Source organism: Salvelinus fontinalis, chromosome 4, assembly GCF_029448725.1.
Source record: "Salvelinus fontinalis isolate EN_2023a chromosome 4, ASM2944872v1, whole genome shotgun sequence".
NCBI classification, from domain to species: Eukaryota; Metazoa; Chordata; class Actinopteri; order Salmoniformes; family Salmonidae; genus Salvelinus; species Salvelinus fontinalis.
The window spans coordinates 29,281,051-29,288,707 of NC_074668.1; the positions used below are offsets into that span (position 1 = coordinate 29,281,051).

At 41.0% G+C, this 7,657-nt stretch overlaps 1 long non-coding RNA gene across 1 annotated transcript; it reads left to right on the forward strand.

The window, feature by feature from the left end:
* Nucleotides 1-2,082: 2,082 nt before the first annotated feature.
* Nucleotides 2,083-6,767, forward strand: LOC129853482 (uncharacterized). Its single transcript, XR_008759132.1, has 4 exons — nt 2,083-3,162; nt 3,542-4,631; nt 5,456-5,514; nt 5,979-6,767. It is a non-coding gene; the product is annotated as an uncharacterized LOC129853482 (long non-coding RNA).
* Nucleotides 6,768-7,657: the final 890 nt, after the last annotated feature.

Genomic DNA, 7,657 nt, shown 5'->3' on the forward strand with positions numbered 1-7,657 from the left:
GTCGCCATTCTGATATACCTTGCCTAACTTTTTAATAATTCATCTTGGTTAGATATGCCTTATCAAGACATGATCTCACGTGTGATAGGAATAACATGTGCTTCAATACATTTTTTTTCTTTGCCTCCATGGCCATGGTTGTCAAATGTACCATATGAATAGAACGTAATTCACAGATGATAGGTATTGTGGTGGCAGCTACAGAGAAGTACTTGGGTGTACGATATTTTACTGCAGAAGAGTTACAAGGTGTTTTAAATGATACTGTCCCGTCCTCCCAGGCTGCTGGCCTGGTGCAGGATCAGATAGGGCCAAAGTAGTGGAAAAGGGATGATGTTTTAATGGGTGTAGGGTTAGTTGGTAGGGCAATTTTTTTCACAGTGTAATGAATTCATACTACAGAATAGTAGGCTGATATGCAGCCAATACAGTAGGTGGCGGCATGCAACTAAAACAATTGTTTGCGGACCACCATAATACCAAAGAAGAAGAATACATTGAAACGTTAAAGATGTTAAGCTGCAAATATACAGTCAGGATATAGGTAGGATGTTTAAGTATTTAGGTATGGGGTTTGATGAGAGGCTTACGTGGAAGAGACATGTTGAGTATATTGAAATAAAGTGTAGGAAAGGCGCTGGACCTCATGAGGGCAGTGGCAGGATATGATTGGAGGTCGAATAGACAAACACTGTTGTGTACTGTATGTACCAGGCATTGAACAGGTCATCTTTGGATTATGGGTGCTTTGTATATGGATTGGCAGCTAAAACGGTACTACAGCGCCTGGATAGGATACAGTCAAGGGCCCTGAGATTGTGTGTGGGTGCCTTCAGGACGACACCTGTTGAGGCATTGCAGGTGGATAGTGGGGAACTCCCACTGAGGAAAAGGCGGGACAAACTGGCATTAGCACACTGGGGGAGGTTGAAAGGGAGTTCAGAAGGACATCCTGCGGTCACGGCAACTGGGGAATGCTGGGAGTGAGGAGTGGGTAAGCAGAGGACGTACGGGTGGACAATCAGGCAGAAGGTGGTAGAATATGGACTGGGTGAGAGAGAGATAGGGCCCGTAATTGCATTGGGGACCATTCCTCTGCGGCTGTTTCCGAAACCAAGTGTAGATGTGGACATGATTGACGGAAGGAGAGAATGGGCTGAGGACGTCAGACTGTGTGTGGAGAGTTATATATAGTAGTTTTTATTTGTTTTTAAGGATATAGATGGTTCAAAGAATCCAGTCAGTGGTAGGGTGGGTGTACATCCCAGATAGGTTTGGGATGGGTGGAGGAGGTGAAACCACTCAGAGTGGTGATCAGGTCGGATTGGGGAGACTTGTTTGTGTAGATGATGGTGAGGTTAGTGGGATTGGAGAGGACGGGAGGGATGATAAGGTTTTGCTGGGTTCCCGCCCATGTGGGTGTGGTGGGTAATGAGAAGGCCGATGTGGTAGCTAAGAGTGCTGTGCGGACAGAGGGGATAGATATTCAGGTCCCGCTGGGCCGCCGGTCAGTCCTTGATCTGGGAAATGGGTTAGATCTTTGGCAAAGGGAGTGCGATGCTAGTAGTAAGGGGAGGCAATTTTATTGCGTGCACCGATCAGTAAAGGAAGAGGTGGGATGTAGGACAGAGGAAGTTATGTGGAGTAGACTATGGTTTGGGCACACAGGTTTGAATCCCACGCTGTGGATGATAGGGAGACAAGAAACAGGCCTGTGTGATGAGTGTTTAGTGGAGGAGCATGTGTTGATATTTTGTGAACTGTATGACGTAGATAATGAGAGATTGTGTGAAAGGCTTAGAGAAGCTGGATGGGGTTTGGGTGGTGTAGTGGGGGAGGGAAGTGATGTCTAGAGCTCTATTTCACTTTCTTAGAGGAACAGGACTAATGAATAGAATTTAATTTAGTTAGGCCGTGACTGGCCTCCCACACCAGTACAGTAGGTGGCAGTGTGTATACACCATAAAAGATGGACGCAATCAGCCAACCCAATCCCAAAGAAGAAATAGAAATTAATTACCGAAATCCACAGACAACGTTCATTCATATTGATTCCACCCACTAGGGGGCAGTCAAGATAGGTTTATGTGTTGAGGGCTTCCGTTTTTCTGTTCTGTATTTTTCATCTGCGGGCTTGGGGTTACTGAAATCAAACGGAAGAGATCTGTTAAATTGTCGAGGTTTTGACTTTGCTTATTGTTTGAAGACCTTCACAAGAAGGCACTAAAAGGGGCAGAAGTAGAAGCCGATCCCCACCAAAACGAGATTTGCGTCAGCAACGAATAAGCAATAATAATAGCAATTCGCTAACGTTCAGCATTCTAGTTACAAACAGTCCATATTTGTTCTAGCTAGCAAATTGGTGATAATAACTACACCATTTTGGTCTCGCAATTAACATTGAGATGTTTAACTCTTAACATTGGAGATAAACTATGCTAATTGGGTTAACTTTAGTTTGTGTACATTCTAGCTAGTGCGTATTTCTCTGGTCCATCGCCCGACAATAACGAGTTTCCTCTATGCTCTGGAACGTTCAATTGATTTTTTTCAGTTTTCCCCACGAATTTGAGTTGTTTCAAAAATAATTTTGTTACTCAGCAAAGTGTAGATGTTGCTAGTGTTGGATAACTTTTGTCTGTACGCGTAGAGTGTCGTTAATCCAATACGAATTTAACGACCAGATTAACTATAGTCCGCGAACATGCGTCGGATATGTGCTACTACTTGCATGCCCCTCCGACGTATGCACATGTACCAGAGCTAGTCTGGCGGTAAACAATGTGCTCAAAATAAGTTATTTACTTTAGTATTTTGGAGACATGACACCCTGCACATACAGATAAGTTCTCCCAACACTTTAGCAGCATCATTATTTTGTTGAGTTAGTACGAAAGTATATTAAACCCAAACCAGTTACTAAACAAAATTCCCCTATGGGGGATTCGTGGAACAATTCATAACATGGATGCTTCGTACCCTGCCCTACTAAGTATTGTCTTGGTCTTTGTTCCTCATATTCTGCAGAGAGACGGCGCTCGGGTTCTAGGGACCGCGAACGAAAGCGCAGGGAAAGGGAACGCTCCCGTTCTCGAGACAGGGAAAGGAGAGAAAAGACCAGTGAGCCAACTCAACTGAAAGGAGACAGTGGACTCACACAGGGTCAGTGGTTACTACTGTATGTGGTGTAACCTCACAGGCTACACACCCATTGACAGAACTATATCTGGCTGAAGACACTGATATCTTGTGCTTATGGGTGAAATTGGATTAACTATAATTTATCAATGTATGTACTTCAAAAGTATCACTAGCGTTCTGATTCCCTATGCTTCTCTCCAAAATGTGCACTTGTTCACCTAATCCTCAAGAATTTAAAAGCATTGTGTTGGTGTTAGAATGGGCAAGAGGGTGTTTCCATAATATTTCTTAAACCAGTCCATTAGGGGAAATGATTAGTACACACATCAAGAAGATGATATAGAATAGGATCTCTGCCTAGATAACCCGTCCTCTAGTTATCGCTGTCTGTTTTCTTTAGTCTCTTCGCAGGCTACGCTCCCCCTCCAGGCAGAAGGACAGGCGTGATGATGATCAAAAGGATTCCAAGGATAAGTGGATTAAGGAGCATCAGATCTCGGGTGGTTTATCTGTTATGAACTTGGATGCGTTTCAAATGGTGAAAAGTCAGCCATTTGGGACGCACCCCTTATGTGAGGATATGGATAAATACTATTGTTGCGTGTCACTAGCTAGGTTTCCAATCAATTGGCGACAGATTTCAATGTGAATATTAAAACGAATGTACTTGTGCGTGATAACGTAGGGCACATAATAACTTTTGCGGTTAAATTCCCATGTACCGAATCAAATGTAAAAAAGATAAATGGGTCACCAGTTCGCATCCTGTACAGTAGATTAAAGTGATCAAAAATAAATCACTGCTCTTTTTTTGTTGAGTGCTCCAACTCCCTTTTACCTCGAATTAGTCATGTTTTTTCTTGGTAAACCATTCTCAGGGTTTCCGTTACAAAATAATCAGTAGTGCTAAAATTCTAACTAAATATAATATTTGCACGTGCACTCTAGCCAACAATTTACAGATACAGTATGGGTATAGCCTACTACACGATGAGATTATTATGGACAAAATATAATTTTTATTTGTCAAACAGCAGGCAAGCATCCATGTCACCAAAATAAAACCCTCAATTTTGATTGGAACGAAGCATCAAGCTCACCTCTATGCTTTCACTACCCTTGAAAGTTCATAGTGGGAGGATCACATAACATAGACTATCATCGTGGGACTTCTAGAAAGGATGGTTATTTCAATATTTGCACATAAAAGCATTTCCACTGCCATTTCTTGCCGAATTAATTTTACACACACAAAAAGATCCAACCTTGTCTGGGATGGTTTGTCAATTTGTAATGTTTATGGGCAAATTTGCTGTTTCCATCAGTACATTTTTTTATCCAATGTACTTTACTCGCATAAAAAGGTTGGATGGAAACCTGCTTAGTGTCAAATGTGTGTATTGTTTACAGAGGAAGATATGCAGGGCAAGACCAAAGAGGAGATTGAGATGATGAAGATTATGGGCTTCGGCAACTTTGACACCACAAAAGTAAGGATTCTGTCGACTTGTCTCAAACCTAGAGGTTCCTGGTTAGGCTTGTCAAAGATATCTATAGATATTATATTATTTGTATTATACCGTAGGCCTCTGGTTCTCAAACCTCTCCTTGGTGACCCCTAGCCGTTCCACATATTTGAGTTATCAACTAACACCAAACGCTTGATTAGTGAATCAAGTATGCTTGTTCAGGGGTGTATTCATTACGGTAACCTTTTACCGTTTTAAGAAGCAAACGGAGCAAACAAAACGGAGAGGGACCGAACTGAATTTTTCCAATAGAAACACTTGTTTGCGCGTTTTCCATTTGGAGTTAACAGTTTTCGCAACAGACGAAACGTTTTGCAACACGATCAGCGTCATCATTACACCCTACCACACAATTATTAAATGTGTGACGGTCCCAGAGGAGAAGTTTAACAACCACTGCTGTAGGCAGGTAAGTGCCCAAATTGTCCAACTCGCCACAGGGTGGCACAGTTTGCACAGGCTCATAAACCAAACTGATTGTACAGTGCTCTTCACTAACAACAATCACAGATCTAAGAACCATATGGTAATAATAGTGATTATAAAGAATGTGTGACACTTCACAGTTTATAAGACTAAGGGAATCTGTTAGGGCTGTGATTCTTATCAAAAGGGTAGGTCTCCATTTGTTTGTAGCAGTTTTTATTGGGAGAACATGTTTTCATTTGAAACAATTTAAGTCTTGATTGCCACCATTGAATGAATAGTGAACAATCTCTTGTTTTTGGATGATACCTTGACCTACTTCAAGTGTGATGTGTTAATGTGGCTGTCTTTGCCAACAGGGAAGGAAGACCGATGGCGCAGTCAATGCACATGCTATCAATCTGTCTCAGAAATACAGGTATGCTGATTCATTGTCTTTAGAAACTACAAGAGGTGTTATGTGGTTTATCATTTCACAAATATCATTCAAAACTGCCCACATGTAGTCGTGTAAATGCTGTAATATAGACTGCATCTAGTATTCATAATATTGCATATGAGTGGGACTGCATATTCAGTATCTAGTCCTTCATGTTTGGCTATTCTTTATTTTCCATCACATTCTGGCCTGTAATTAGGTAGCATATCTTGTTGATGTATGCGCCAAATAGCATGGTTTGTTTATAAATCAACAGTTGCAACTGCAAGACACAAGGTCCTGGCTGATATTGAGCAGTCTGAACAGTGCTCATTCTCACTGGAGCCAATCACTTCTGCAGGTGTTTCTATACAGACAGATCGTCTCTCCTATTGGTGGATGATGATGTAATGTACAAGTGCTGCAAGGGTAGAGTGATGTAACGTTTCCCCCTCTCTTTTCAGGCAGTACATGAACAGAAAAGGTGGATTCAACAGACCTCTGGACTTCATTGCTTGAAGTAGGATAAACAACAGACTCATTGATGTTACACTAGCCTTGTGGTCTCTCTCTGTGACACTGTGTGCGTGTGTGACTCCATGCACGCACTGCATATAAGTTCTGCAAATACTCATGCGACTGAATAAGTAAATGTTTCTTTAATATCAGTTTTGTTTATTTATTTTAAGAATGAGCCTTGTTAACAACATGCCTGGGTTAATATGCTTTTCATCAGCATTTTAAGGTGTTTTTGATTCAGATTAAGAACTTAAATTCAGATCATGGCCCCTTCTTGTTTTTTGATTCATGTAAGCAAACAAATTGTTGAAATGTAGTGCTCTAATCAAACCAAAATGGAATGTTATTGGTCACATACAAATATTTAGCAGACGTTATTGTGGGTGTAGCGAAATGCTTGTGTTCCTAGCGCCAACAGTACAGTAGTATCTAAAAACAATACACACAAATCTAAAAGTAAAAGAATGGAATTAAGAAATATATAAATGTTAGATTGAGATGTGTATTCTAAGTGGGATAGTTTTCAGCGCTGGAAGGTCTGAGAATAATATTTTTGAAGGTTCAAAATGTTTGTTTTTTTCGTTCACTGCTATAATGGTTTCATTCCGTTTGGTTCCTAGTGAATGCCTCCCGTGTGATCTACCTTGCATGGCCAAAGTTCTTGTTGGTCTGTCTTAATCTTTCTCGCATACAATAACAATTGCGTTCCAATTAAATAGATTTGATTATGGGCATTTTGGTCTGACTGATGGAATATCTCAACTTAATCTTCCCAGAGGATCATCAACTATGGTCCTGTCAAGCATGCACAAAATATATTTTGCGTAGTATTGCCACAACATATGCAATTCAACGCTGGCTTTTCCCCTCATAGCTAGTATGCCAATTGCATAACCTGCTATGAATCAATCTACCAATCTAGTTTTCAAGCATATTTGGAGATTTCCAAGTGTTAAAAGGTGTTCTCAAGTAAAGAAACCTAAATGCAAATTGAATTAAGGTCGGCTCTCCACAGTCATGATTTCTATAATTCAATTATGTTTTTATCAATATATCAATACTTTATCACAAATGTTTATGGTTAAAAATGCTTAATTACTTCTGCGGTCCATATTATCTCATCAGGAAAACAAAGGTAACTGTCACTAAACGAGACAGACCAATAGTGGAACAGCATGTGAATTCGGCCAACCACTGATCTTGAAACGGCAAACAACACTGAGAAACCAATCACCGATGTACACAGCGAAAGCATGGTTTGTTTATAAATCAACAGTTGCAACTGCAAGACACAAGGTCCTGGCTGATATTGAGCAGTCTGAACAGTGCTCATTCTCACTGGAGCCAATCACTTCTGCAGGTGTTTCTATACAGACAGATCGTCTCTCCTATTGGTGGATGATGATGTAATGTACAAGTGCTGCAAGGGTAGAGTGATGTAACGTTTCCCCCTCTCTTTTCAGGCAGTACATGAACAGAAAAGGTGGATTCAACAGACCTCTGGACTTCATTGCTTGAAGTAGGATAAACAACAGACTCATTGATGTTACACTAGCCTTGTGGTCTCTCTCTGTGACACTGTGTGCGTGTGTGACTCCATGCACGCACTGCATATAAGTTCTGC